We start from the raw sequence: 14,513 nt of genomic DNA, 5'->3' as shown, positions 1-14,513 counted from the left end.
CACAAAGCCAGCTTGGGCCAGGTTGGTGGAAGGAGGCCTGAGGCTGCCCACAGTGGGGCTTGAAGGAATCAGGGGACATGGTCGATGTGGAGGCCTGAGTCTGCATGGGTAATGAGGCCAGGGACTGGCTTGTCGATAGCATTTAAGTACTTTTCTCCCATTTTCAGGCCAGACTGAATTATTTATTCATTTCTAGTCAATCGCTGGTAATGTCATTAGCATTTGTCCATCAAAGGTAAGGAACAGAATAGGAGTGGTCCCCTTCCACTGACCCCAGATCCCAAACTGACTCTCAAAGGTCAATCCATCTGGTTCCTTGCCCCTGACCTCAAGTTACCCTGGGGCCAGAATTTCTCAAAGGCCCTGCTTCCAGAAAGTTCTCTATTTCCGTGGAACTTCAACCCTAATGGTGCTAAAGGGTGGGTTTTCTCCCCATTATTCTCACAAGCACCCCCATTATTAACTTAGAAACCCAATTCTCCTATTTATGCAGGCATCATGCTGGCTGCCCCACTGGACAGGCAGCCAAGGCCAGAAAAGGAAGACCTGGCCACATTCGGGGTGGGCCAGTCTGGGCAGGACCTGCCTCCTTTCTTGGTCTGGAGGCCAATCTGCCCCCTAAGACTCAGCTCCCCATGTAGACTCTTTCCTCCCCACTCAAAATAGGTTCCAAAATCAGAGGCTTCTCTCAGACAAAACTCCCAGGAGGTAATCTGCCTCAGCCGTCATATTAAGCTCTCAGACCAGGTTCTTTCTCTTTCTTTAATCAGTTCCCCAGACAGAATCTGCCTTCCCTTTCAGGCTGGGATCCCAGACTGGTCTCCAGTGTGGGACCTCCCGCCCCACTTAGCCCATGGGGCTGCCTACCCCATTGAAACAAAAGGGGCCCCAGGAGGATTAATCCTCAGGGAAAGGACTACTGGTCCTCCTCCTGGCATATAGGTCAGGAGCTCCCGAGTCCACGCCCTTCACTAGCCAACCTAATCTTCCATCCTTGAAACTAGGACTTAAAGAAGAAAATGAAGGGTGAGACTTCTTGCAGAGATTGAGGAAGGAGTGTGCAGGGGGTTTTCTGGGAGTGCTTGGGGGAGCAATGTCCCATAAGGCTGTGGGGAGCCAGACTGGCAAGATGGAGAGGTTCTAACTGTGAGACTATCTCAGCAGCAGCCTCAGCCAATCCCACATCCCATTGTGGCTCTGGGGTGGCCCTTCAGAGTTGTCCCAGATTGAGGTAGGGAGGCCAGACCTTTGTACTACCACAGTCACTTGTGGAATGCCCCAAAGAGGGGCACAACCTTGGGTGAAGCAGCTAAGGACAGCTGCTGGGAGGAACTTGACTCTAGCACTGCAGGAATGAATGTCTCAGCCCTGTAGGGTGAGCTGGGCAGCACCACAGCATCCACTGCCAACCTCGGGGCAGCACAGATGGGGGACGGCTCAGTTCATGGAGATGTAGGTAGTTCTGAAAGTTGGGGGACGTGGGCAGACCAGGCAGTTTGAACAGGCACAGCAGGATGGGGAGTTTGGGGTTATAATGGAGGGCTGGGTCAATGTAGGGGACAAGGCAGAGCAGGAGAATTTGGGGAGACACCAGGGTACCAAAAGTTTAGAGGATAGAGCAGGTAGTTGGGTCTCCATGCAGCTCCTGCTGGTCCCAGGCAGCCCAAGTGGGTAAGAAGAAGGCCCCCCTCAGCATGGCCGTCTCCTCAGCCGCTAAGCAGGATTAGCCTCCTCTTCCTCAGGAGGAGGGGCTCCGCTCCTGCATCAGCCACCAGCTCTGGCCCTAATCCCCCTCGCTTTCTAATCCACCCACAACTTTCTTAGGCATTAGCGTTGGGCTCTCAGCTTCCTAAGCACCACCCTGAAGATGGGAGCTGGGCTTGGAAGGGAATTAGGCCAGCCTCAGAGGACGGTTCAGCAGACAACTGCAGTGAGGCTGAGAATGCCACCCATCCCTCAGCCCCTCCTCCTCTCCAGTCCCCGCAAGCAGGGCCCATGGTCTCATGGGATCCTCCCAGCTCTCTGCTAGAACCATGTGAGAATGGGGGCAGAGAGGGGCTGAAGAGGAAGAAGATCTTCATCCTTCAGGTCAATACTGAGTCCAGGGCTGTGTAGGCAAGGACAAGAGGGTAACTCATAGCCTGGCTGAGGCAGACAGATAGGACAGTTCAGGAAACTCTGTGCCAGGAGAGAAACTGGAAGGTAAGCTGAGGCCAGATTGCACAGGGCCTAGAATGCCAGCCACCTGAGGGATTTGAGCTCTACCCTGGGGGAAGTAAGGAGTCAGATTAGGAAAGAGATGGGATTGCTTTGGTGCCTATGAAGTGCTAGGGCAGGGCAGGCAGAGGCTGGGGGTGGGGAGTTCTTGCTGTGATGCCAGTGACAGGCGATGAGATCCAGAGAGGATACCAACACAAGGTCACCCAGCACTAGCTCCCAGGTAGCCAGGCAGCCCAGTGGCCCTCTGTGGTGGCAGGGACAAATGCAGCCCAAGCCTGGTTGGGAGCTCACGTGCACCTGTGAGACAGCAGAGCTGGGGGCACCCTGGAGAAGGTAAAGTGGACCAACAGCCCATTAGCTCAAGGCATTTGCTCCCTAGAGCTTCTTAATCATCTACTACTCCGCCTATTAAGAATAGGCAGCAACAGCCTGCCTTCAGCACAGGACAGGAAGGAGCGGCTGAGTGAGCAGGACCTTCACCTGCCCCAGGACACGGCCTTGCAGGGATGGGAGACCTGTAAGCCCCACTTCAGGCCCTGAGAGTGACCATGGGCTTCTTTCCTATTAGAGGGGCCCAGGGATGGAGCTGAGAAGGCAGGATGGGGTACCAGTCCAGGGGTACCCAGGTCCTGGAAGCCACTTCCTGTGAAAATCTGGCTTCTTTCTCTGGCTTTTATACCCATCCATTCCTATCCCCTGACCCTAAGCTGAGTTGTCTGCAGATTTTGCTGGGGTGGTTACTAGTATTTGTTAAACCAAATACTTAGTAAAATTCTCCTTTCCCTAACCCTTGGGTTTGGGAGGTGTTTTTCACCCTTCTTTTTTTTTTTTTTACAGATGAGACAAATGAGGCTCAAGGGGAAGTCACTTTTCCTAGACCCAGTCAGCTGGTGACAATCCAAACCAGGGAAGCAGGGAGGGAAGAACAACCATTTACAACCCAGGAAGGCAGAGCCATACAAGGGTTACCAGTGGGACTGCTGAGTCGATGGATCAGGTTCAAATCCAGACCCTGCCTGCCCCGCCTTGAACCCCAAGTTTCTCATCTGTAAATGAGTTAATAATACCTACTCATGGGATTCCTACAGTGAAGGCCTTGGAGGAGAATATTTATACTGTGTCCCACTGGGGACTCAGGAGGGACGATTGCTGTTGTCTTTGCCCAAAGCCACTGAGTGGACAGGTTCCCAACTCTGCCTGCTTCCAGCACTCTCAGTTGCACCCCCAGGGGTGATGATAGACAGCTGGGGTCCCCAGACTCCTTGACGGGGGTGGGCAGGAGGGCAGATGAGGCAGGGTATTGAGCAGGTGGTGGGATGTCAAGAGGCTGGGAGTTCATGGTGGCGGGTCTGTCAGGCCATCCTGGCAGGCCCCTCTTATTTGGCCTTGCTAATGAGCCTCCACTGGATTATCCGCTCCCACCTCCGCTTGCTCGGTTTACTCTGTCAAATCGAGTTTGCATTTTAAATGGGAATTTGACAAGACGGGCAATTTGTCTGCTGACGAGGTTAATGGGTGTTAGCCCTGTGGACTGGGGAGGGAAAACCCATGCCCCAGCACACTCTGGCCTCTGCTCAGATCAATGACCCTGGCTGCTGCTTCTCCTCCTTCTGCTGCAGCCCAGTCTAGGCCTCCCTGTTTCCAGAGGCTGTCTCTGCATCTAGCTCACCTCCTCCAGGCAGTCTTCCCCAAAGCACGCTGACCTGGGTCACCTCTGCTAGTCAGGATAGGTGGTTCCCAGTGTGGATACATATAGGGTTGCTGAGGGCTGGGCCATGTCAGCCCTCCTCAGACCCAGGCTTCCAGGACAGAGCCATATTTTCCCTCAGAGTTGGCTACCACCTCTGACCCACCATTCCATATAGGACTTGGAATGGAGCCAGCAGGGCTGGTGTTACCACATTCTGAGTATCAATGCTGGTATAAGGACTGGTTGGCAAGAAACAGTTTTAAAGTCATCACCTCCAAGTTGGGGCCCATCTAGACCAAGCCCCAATGCTGGAGATCACAGGGCAGCTGGGGAACTCTTCTGAGACTTCCTGACAGGGCCAAAGTTGACCTCTCCCACTCAGGGTCTTTCTCAAGACTCTTCCCACCAAGGCTGAGCAAGAATCCAGGTTTTGGGGTCCCTAGCCAGAAGCTGGACAGGCTAGCATTGGTTGGGGCTGCCGAAGAAGATGCTCAGCCTCTCCCTCCTCCCGGAGGCCCCTCACCCTTCTCCACCCCAGCTAATGTGCCACAATTACCTCCTAAGTGCCCAAACAAATGTGGCTGCTGGGGAAAGTGACACGGGCTCCAGGTGATGGATTCGTGCCATCGGGGAGCCGGGCGGAGCGGGCCCCAAACGGGGGGGCAACACTAATATTGTATCAGCGTTGGTGCCGGCGCCACGAGCCGGTGATGAATATGTGTCACTTTACACGGCGCACACTCGGGGGCCTGGCTGCGCAGGCATGGAAAATAGAGTGTCTGGGATTAATGATATTGAAAATGATAGAGAGCAGATTGGAAATGGCTTCGCCAGCCCGACCCGCAGAGATGGAAACGTACCTCACAGCTATCTGCCCAGACCCGGCCCCCACCTGCTCCCCCTCACCTTCCACCAACTGCAGAGGCCCACGATGAAGACCTTGAGTCTTGGGGCCCTGCCAGCAGCTCCTTGGGATCGCATATGTGGAGGTCGGTATACTTGTGAGCCGAGACATAGTGCATCAAGAAAATAGCCCCTGACTCACCTTTGACCTTGGTCCCAGAGGAGCCTAACCCCAGTCACCCACTGAACCTTGACCTTGTCCACAGACTAAGACCTGACCCCAGTTCCAGCTGAGCCCTGCCTCTGGCTGCAGATTGAGTCTGTGGAAGCCTGAGTCTCTCAAACAACTATGAGAAGTTAGCCGGGCATTGTGGTGGGCACCTGTAATCCCAGCTACTCGGGAGGCTGAGGCAAGAGAATCTCCTAAGCCCAGGAGTTGGAGGTTGCTGTGAGCTGTGTGACACCACTACCGAGGGCAACAGAGTGAAACTCTGTCTCTTAAAAAAAAAAAAAAGACTATGAGAAGTGGGATAATGGAACAGGGAGGGGAGGGGAGTGCAGGGGTGAGGCCAGGGAGTGCAGACCCCTTAGTGTATCATATTCAGCAGCCAAAGGGGAACTCAGAACCCAATCTGTTATTCCATAATATGGACTCATGAGCAAGTTAGCAAGTGAGCAGGTGGCTCCTCCATGGATGTCGTTCTAAGTGTTTGTGTTGGTTTTTAGGACTATGCCTACACACAGTAAGTGCATATTTGTAGGTATGTGTGCATGTGTGTGTGCATCTGTTCACAAATATACCTGTGGGGCACAGGTATATGGAATGAGGAATGTGGGTAAGTGGCTTTGTCCCTCTGTGTGCTTTGGTGTGTATGGCATCAGGGGGACTCTGCACACACATGAGTGTTTGTAATCACGGCTCACTTTAGGCCACGCTGTGCATAGAGATAAGTATGCCTGTATGTTTACCCACAAATGGAGGGACTCCAATGTATGGGTTTTAGTTGAGGAAAACTCTCATTTATGAGGCCTGATCCTGGTCATAGTCTCAAGTCCCAGCATCAGAGACAGATGCCTTTCCCTATTGGAACAGAAACTACCACACAATAAGTCTGCCAGATAGCTAGCAATCGTAAGACCATTAGTCTAGCCTCAACATCTATCCCAACATCAGTCCCATCCAAACCAAGGTCAAAGGATGCACCCCCATCAACACATGCTCCCTGAAAGTCATTATTAGCAGGCACTGACTCTGTGGAGCAGGACAGACAGGCTCCTGCCTTCATGCAACACACAATTCATCCATAGAGGAGTCAGACACGAAGTCAGTAAACAGATAAGTAAGCAAGCAATGACAATGTATAGAAAGTGCTACAAAGCAACTCTGCAGAAGACCATGACATTAATGGGTGAGCTGTCATTGGATGATGAAGTCAGGGTTGAGGCCTCTGTGCAGTGACATCTGAGCTGAGGGATGAGGAGCCAGCCCTGTGGGAAGAGGAGAGCAGAGAGCACAAAGACTTTGGGTAAATTCTAGGTCCTGTAAGAGACAAAAGTCAGAGGAGAGGCTGGAGAGGAGGTCCAGAAGGGACTTAGATTTTGTTCTCAGTGGGATGTAGTGCCACTTCAGGGTTTAAGCAAAAGAGTAACATGATTGTGTTTGGATTTTTTTTTTTTTTTTTTGAGACAGAGCCTCACCATGTCACTCTCGGTAGAGTGCTGTGCAGTCACAGCTCACAGCAACCCAAACTCTTAAGCGTTTCTCTTGCCTCAGCCTCCCAAGTAGCTGGGACTATAGGTGCCCACCACAACACCTGGTTATATGTTTGCATTTTAAAATGATCACTCAGCTGAGTGGAGGAACAATTAAAGGTATTGATAGCAGAAGCTGGAAACCTTTCAGAAGGCTCGAGTGTCACCCCAGCCCAGAGTCCACACACCCCCCGCACCAGCAAGCAGTGGCTTCCACACAACCTGGCCGTCAGCTCTGCTTCACTGAGTCCTTCCCAGCCGCATCCCGGGGACCTTGGGTTCCCAGCCCACTCTTCCCTGAGTCCTGCTACTCTACCCCTGCCTGGACCTTCCTCTGCTTCATTCTCTGTCCCACAGGGTTGTCTGTAGATACTACCTCTCCAAGATCACCTGGGTCTTGACAGTCCTGCTGTCATCCAAAAAACCAGTCCTGAGAGAGCTAAGGGTGTCAGTTTATTATATATATATATATTTTTTTTGTAGAGATAGAGTCTCACTGTACCGCCCTCGGGTAGAGTGCGGTGGCATCACACGGCTCACAGCAACCTCTAACTCTTGGGCTTACGCGATTCTCTTGCCTCAGCCTCCCGAGCAGCTGGGACTACAGGCGCCCGCCACAACACCTGGCTATTTTTTTGTTGTTGTTGCAGTTTGACCGGGGCTGGGTTTGAATCCGCCACCCTCGGCATATGGGGCTGGCGCCCTACTCACTGAGCCACTTTATTATATTTATTTATTATTTATTTATTTTTGAGAGAGTCTCACTATGTCACCCTCGGTAGAGTTCAGTGGCGTCACAGCTCACAGCAACCTCCAACTCTTGGGCTTAAGCGATTCTCTTGCCTCAGCCCCCCAAGTAGCTGGGACTACAAGCGCCTGCCACAATGCTCGGCTATTTTTTTTTTTTTTTTTTGCAATTGTTTAGCTGGCCTGGCCTCGAACCTGCGACCCTCAGTGTATGTGTCTGGTGCTATAACCACTGTGCTACAGGCACCGAGCCAAGGGTGTCAGTTTACACAGGAGAGAGGAGGGTGTTCAAACAGTTAGGGAGAAGCTGGGGTCTGTGGAGAGAGCCCCAGTTCTGAAGGAAGAGCACAACCCCCAGGGCAGCCCTACCCCCAATTGTGGGAAGTCTGAACACACCAGCCAGTGCCCCCACAGGGTTCTATCACTCTGCACAGCAAAGAGCCCACCTACCAGCACAGAGTTGGCACAAGGGAAGAAATGTGAATAAGGGGAAGGACCTCAGCGAGCCCCCACTCAGTGGGTGCAGAGCTGGTAATCTGACTCCACTCCAGGCTCAGCAACTCCCCCAATCCAGGTGCATGGAGCCCCTGGCAGGCAGGGTCCCTTTGGGCAGTGACCTTTGTACACATATTTGGAGGAGGGAGGAAGAAGGGCTGAGCCCTCCTTGCTCCAGTCTGTCTTCTGCTCGCTAGCTTTCTCTGGCAATCTCTCTTCCTCTCTCTCTCTCTCTCTCTCTCTCTCTGCTCCTTTCTCTCCCTCATTCCCTGCCTCTCTCTCCCTGAGTCATTTGCAGAGCTGAGATGGCCTAGCCCATCTGGGAACGAGAGCGCTGCCCGGTGACGGAGACGCAGGTAATAGCCAAGTGCAGAAGAGAGACGTGGAAATTTATGACATTGAAAATGACTGAGAGAGAGAGAGTATGTGTGTGAGTCTGGGAGGAAGGGGGGAGGGAGAGGGAGGGAGCACTCTTGCTCTCGCTTCTCGCTCTCACGCTCACAGCTCTACCCCACCCTCCAAGGGAGACCAACCTTGTAGATGGGAGAGGACACAGGGGAGGGGGAGGAAGTGGCCAGACCAGAGACAAAGGAGGCAGACAGACAGACAGACAGGTGGGAGGATGCAAGGGCAGACAGAAGGAATGGAGAGAGAAGAGGTATGACCCAGAGACAGAGCAAGGGGGAGAGATGCCAGTGCAGCCCTGCCCCTCCAAGAGCTCTGAGCCCTTCCCAGTCACCACGCCTTAACCCAAGGCTCTGTTCTTTGCTCTGACCTCCTCCCTCTCTGGGCCTCAATTTCTTCATCTGTAAAACAAGAATAATAACACCCACCTATGACCATCCTCTTGAGCTAGAAAAGCAATGCCAGGGGTCGGGGTAAACCTTGGTCACCCAAAGTCTCAAGATTCTTCTCCATTGGACATTGGGGGTCATCTTAATTCCAGAGGAGCTTTCAGTAGTTCTGGCTAACTTTGTGAGTGAAAATGGAAGAAACGGGACATCCCCCCCACATAGCCTTCTTCCAAGGAGGCTGGTATATCAAATAGACAAAAGGTAGAACCCTCCATGCCCAGGTAAGGAGAAGGCTGAGGCCTAGACAGAAGTGGCACATAGCCAAGAAGGTCTGACACAGACCCTGGTCTACTCTGGCCTTGTACCAACCAGGCCCCTCGTCCTGCCAGGTATGGACAGTATAGTTGCCTTAGGGCTCTTGGAGACCTTCCCCACAACCCCCAGCACCTGACTGAACAGATATTTGAGTTTCCCTAACTAGAAAGCAAAATGGGTGACTCCCCGCTCCACATGCCTGACCCCTTCTCCCTACCAGCCTTCCACTGAAGCCCCATCTCCTCCCCTCTCTTTTCCTGCCTCTCCTGCTCTATGGCATTCTGAAAGAATGTCTTAAGTTAACCTCTCCCAGCCCAAGGCATTTGAAGGGAGTTTTTTTGGTGCAGTAGTTGAAAGCACAACTTTGGGACCAGAAAAGCCCTAAATCACAGCTCTGCCCCCTTGGTTGGGTGACCTTGAGGTCTTTGTGTAATGTCTCTGAGCCTTGTTTCCTCATCCTTGTCTGACAAATGGGGCTATAAACAGATTGTGATGAGGATAACATGAAGTCATATGTAAAGTGACTGGCACAGAGCAGTGCTCAGCAAATATCAGCTGGCACCTGCCCCCCACATCTAGCTGTGTCTTAGCTCTCCGCAGCACTTAGAAGGATGAGGTTGAGAGCCGAGGGTGGGGAGAGGAGGAAGAGAAGTTTCAGGAAACTCCTGCTGCTCAGAAGAGCTGAAGCCAGAGCTACAGTAGGAGAGACTCAGGTTAGTCCTAAGAGGGAATTCCCATTCTGAGACACTGGAAGAAGCCACATTTCAAAGGCCTCTCCTGGGCCAGTCTGTTCTCAGGCCCATATCCTCCTAGAGGGAGCTCCCAGGCAGCAGCAGCTACCCTGTCTGGGGAGCAGTGGGGGAGGTGAAGAGTTCACTGGGCTCAGGAGCTGTGGGCTGTAGGCCTCCCATCCAGCCCTGGTGCCCTAGCCTGGCCCATTGTGGCCGCATAAAAGGTGACGGATGGTTAATAGGAGAGATAACGGGATTCATAAGGGAAATTTATCGGTCACTCCGGTGGTATAAATATGTTTATAGCAGACCAAGGGGAAATGAAAAAGCCCCAATAAATCACAGAGAAGCCACCAGCCACTAATAGGCGAGTAGCCGCTGGAACCCCAGTGTTGGCAATTGCAGACACCCCCCTCTGTCTGCCCGCTAATCTAATGGTGTGGCAGGGCTGCAGACTTGTCAAGCTGGAAAGATGCCCATCCCATACCGTGGAAAAAACAAGACCCCAGAGGCCACGCCTGCTGGACCTGAGCCACCCTGCCCACACCCCTGCCCAGTCTGGACTCAGCCAGGCAGGAATTGCTGTGGGAACAGGAAAAGGGGTACATAGGTCAGGTCTAGGAGGCTCCAGGGTACAGGGGTTAAAGAGGCTCTGGAGTCAGACTTGGTTTCAAAACCTGATGCTGCCACCTCCCAATCCCTGCCTCTTTTGGAGATTGTCTGCAAAATGATTGAGCAACCTTAGAAAGCATGAAGTGCAGAGATATAGTGCTTGGCACCTTGTAAGCCACACCAAATGGCCTCTGTTCTTATTCTTACCTTAGACAGGGTCTTCTCTTGGGGAAAGTGTTATGCAGATATGAGAACATTCATAGACAAGTGGATACAACTGTCCCCATTTTATAGATAAGGAACCTGAGGCTGAGAAGTTTAAAGCTTGCTGGAAGTCTCACAGTTAGAATAGAAAGGCCCTATTTGATTCCCAGGTCCAGACTCTTCCCCTTGCCCTGATGTAGGCCCTGTTCCTTCCTTAAAATTTCTGGGGGGTTCCCTGTCCCCACTCCCTCCAGAAAAGGCCTAGAATTTCAGGGGCTCTGAGGCACTTGGATCAAAGCCCTGGGGGCTCCGGCAGTGACTTGCTGGTGCTGATGGTGTTGAGCCTCAGCATCCCCACCCACCTCTTTCTTTCTTTCTTACCCCTGCACAGCAAGAGCACAGGACTCAGTTACTAAGACTTCACTCCAGTACTATGGTTGCTTGAAGCCTTCCATTTGATCTGTGCGGAAGGCCCATCACCCACCCACCCAGTCTCCATCACAGTCTCCATCCAAGCTCATTCCTACCTTCATTCATTCAGCAAGGGACTTGCCCTTGCAGGTCACAATACTGAGCAAGATGGACTAGGCCTGTCCCCATGGCGCTTGCTGTCTGTAGAGAAGTCAGTTCTGGATCATGGAATAGAATGGGGTGTATTGTGTTGAGGCTAAGGCAGGCACAGAGGCTTGGGAGGCCCAGAATCTCAGAATGAGTAGGAGCCAGGCGGGAAAAGCATTTGCAGAGAAAGGAACAGCTTGGAGGGAAGAGGGAGGTAAGGCAGACAGGACTTCCCAAGCCCACTAGGGCTGGTGTCTCAAACCAGAGAGGCTGTGCATAATCCCCTACATGGGGCTCCATCCTCACTTTGTCCCGGTCCCTCATGCCCTCCTTCCAGTCAGTCATGGTCTCGCTGTCCAGCCTTCATTCCCCTACCTCCACACCATTGGACATGCCGCTGCCTGCTTCCCAATTTTCTGCCAGAATGGCTGGTCCTCTACAAACTGCTTCCCACATCCCTGCCTGAGCCCCACATCTATCCCCCAAGTCCCAGTGTTAGGGGCTTCACTTCCCAGCGCCACAGTCAGCAGTTCAGAGGACGGGGGTCCTCACACAGACAGCAAGGGGAGGGCCTTTGCAGTCTCGAGAACTCCACCTCCCAGCGCCTGCTCTGGGGAGGAGAGATCGAGCCGCTTTGCCCCTAGCCTGGTTCTCCGCGCATCTCGCTACATCTCTGCCTCTCTCCTGCGTCTCTTCCAGCCTGGGCCGCTTCGGCCTCCTTTCCCGAGTTCGAGCTCGGTTGCACCGTCTCTCTCTCTCCCTCCTGAGGCCCCCCTCCGCAGCCGGGCGGGGGAAATCGCTCCGTAAATAGGCGGATGGCCCCGGGCGCTCCGGGCGCAGACACTCGTTTTTAGAGCCGGTAATTGACTCCTTTCAGTTGATAATTCATGGCTTGCATATGCGCTTTAATGCGGGCGCCCGGGGAGGCGCGGCGGGCGGGGCGGGCGGCGCGGCCGGGAGGGAGCCCGACTCGGGCCTGTCCGCGCCGTCGGGCCGTGCGTGTCCGCGGGAGGAGTGGGCTCCCCGGCCTGCGTCTGTCTGTCTGACCCTCCCGAGACCGTGCGGGGTGGCAGAAGAAGGTGCGCTGGGTGGGACGGCAAGGCCCGGAACGTCCCTGGGCCGGCGGGGATCACACAGGGGCCGACTGACCTACCCTTCGACTGAACAGGGACCGAGGGCGGAGGGAGGAGCGGGGCACGCGGGCACGCCTTCCCCATGCAGCCAAAGGGAAACTGAGGCTCAGAAAGGGGATGGGTCTTACCCGGTCTCACCCAGTGCAGAGACAAGACCAGACGTCAAGGCCTTCTCCTTCCCAAATGGTCCTAGTCGGGGGCCTGAGTCTTCTGAGCTAATTTCTCCGCTGGCATTACCCACCCTGTTGCTCTCTAACGAAGGGCTGGCTCTGCCCTGTGAATTCTGGGCACAGACGCCCAAACCTGGGTAAGCCCCTCACCCCACAGCGACTCCCAGGCTGGAAAGGGGTAGCCCAGGTCCCTCTCACCTGCTCCTTCAACTTCTGTGTCTGTCTGGTAAGGCTGTGGCAGATGTGATCTTCAGCTCCATCTTACAGTCTCAGAGAAGCTTGCACAAGGTCTCAGAGGTGTGCCCAGATCAACCCCTCCATGGTGAGAGTAATAGGAGTGGGAAAGGAAGGCGGAAGAGACGCCCTTGTCCAGGAAGTCCCATATGTACCCACACGGGATCCCCACAGCAAGGAGCTCTAAGAATGCAAATAACCTGCTGACAGTCACAGGCCAGGGAGTGATTTCAGATGAAGACATTGAGGCAGAAGTCAGAGGTTAGAGGTTGGCACTGGAGGTAGAGCTAGAATTGGAGAAGAAGGAGGTTATTGATCCCAAAAATCAGCTCAAGAGATACTAGAGGAAGCCCATCTGGAAGGGAAGTCTGGCCCCAGGATAGGGCTTCCCATTTACTCATCCCTTTGAGCTGATGTCTGTCACCACCTTTCCCCAGCTAATTTCAGCCAAAAATAGAATTTTCCACCCCTTACATTTTAAAATCTGAAAACGTTTAACCTAAAGTCAAACCACCTAGCTAATCCCTGCAGCCCCCTATCTTTGTCCCTCCATAACTTCAGTTTCCCCATTAGCACAATGGAGTTGGATGAAAGAATCTGACCGGAGAAGTCCTGGAGGAAGCTGGGCTGGGCAGAAGGAAAGGGCTGTCTGGTCTGTGAGAAGCTCAATGCTGCCCCCTGGTGTCCAGACTGTTGCAGCAGGCAGTGCACCCAGGGAGAAGAGGCCAAAGGCCCTATAGTTAGAGAACCTCTCTGCCTCTTCTTCTCCAAGCCTATTTATTTGTTTATTTTGTGAGACAGAGCCTCGAGCTATCACCCTGGGTAGAGTGCTGTGGCGTCACAGCTCACAGCAATCTCAAACTCTTGGGCTTAAGCTATTCTCTTGCCTCAGCCTCCCAAGTAGCTGGTTCTACAGGCACCTGCCACAGCGCCTGGCTATTTTTTGGTTGTAGTTGTCATTGTTGTTTGGCAGGCCACGGCCAGATTCGAACCTGCCAGCTCTGGTGTATGTGGTTGGTGCCTTAGCCACTTGAGCTACAGGGGCCACCCTTCTCCAAGCCTCTTAGACCTCCATCTTACTAAGGAGGGAAGACAGAGATAGAGCCCTACTAATCCTATCTGAGGGGAAAGCCTGACACTTTATTTCTAGCAGGGCTCTCAGACTCTGTGTAAGAGCTGGAGAGGGGGCATTACAGTGAAGTCAGCAATAGCCCTATCTGGCCTGCACCAGGACACCCCAAATGTTTCCTTCCATGGTAGGCAGAGTCGGGTTTGATCTCTGGTATGACTGCTGGGGTCTTCATCTGAGTTAAATTCTAAGCCCTTTTCTGGCTGAACTTCTGCCATTAGTAGTCAGAAAACATTCAACAAAGTGGGCTGGATAGATGGATGAATTCCATTCCTTTGTATTGATATTTTTTCTTCAGAAGATCTGTACTCTCAAGTCAGGTAAGAGTGAGTTCATTAGTTTGCCAAGTTGGTCATAAGTTGGGCTTCAAAGAGGAATGGGAAGGAAGGGGAAGGTGTGAACCTCAAGAGATTTCAGATGAAAGGAAGGTCGTGGGGGTGGGGGTGGCAGTAGTCTGGGGTTGGGATGGAAGGATCAAAGGAGAAGTGATATCTGACACAAGACTTGAAGGATGAATAGAGGTCCAAAGGCAGAAGCATAAGGTGCAGTTGTGCTGGCAAGAGGGCTCCAGTTTGAAGGAAGGAATGAGGCAGTGCTGTGATAGTCATGGCAGAAGAGACTGTGGAAGGTCTTGGTGGTGGTGGGTGCTGAGTGTAAGGCCAAGGAATTAGCACTCGGTGGAAAAATCACTAGACTGTGAGCCAAGGGTCTAGGTCCTAATCCAAGGTTTACTCCAATTAGATTCTATTCCCTCAGCTTTGCTCTCTGGATCTTTCTCCAGACATCAGTGGGAGCTATGCTAAGTTCTCATCAGGGCAATATCTAAAAATCACAGCTTGCAGAATGGTCAAACTTTGGACCTTGCGGAATCTAAGCCCTTCAATTT

This window comes from Nycticebus coucang, chromosome 22 (genome assembly GCF_027406575.1).
Source record: "Nycticebus coucang isolate mNycCou1 chromosome 22, mNycCou1.pri, whole genome shotgun sequence".
In the NCBI taxonomy this organism is placed as follows: domain Eukaryota; kingdom Metazoa; phylum Chordata; class Mammalia; order Primates; family Lorisidae; genus Nycticebus; species Nycticebus coucang.
The sequence above is the reverse complement of the archived record's forward strand: the minus strand, read 5'-3'. Positions refer to the sequence as shown.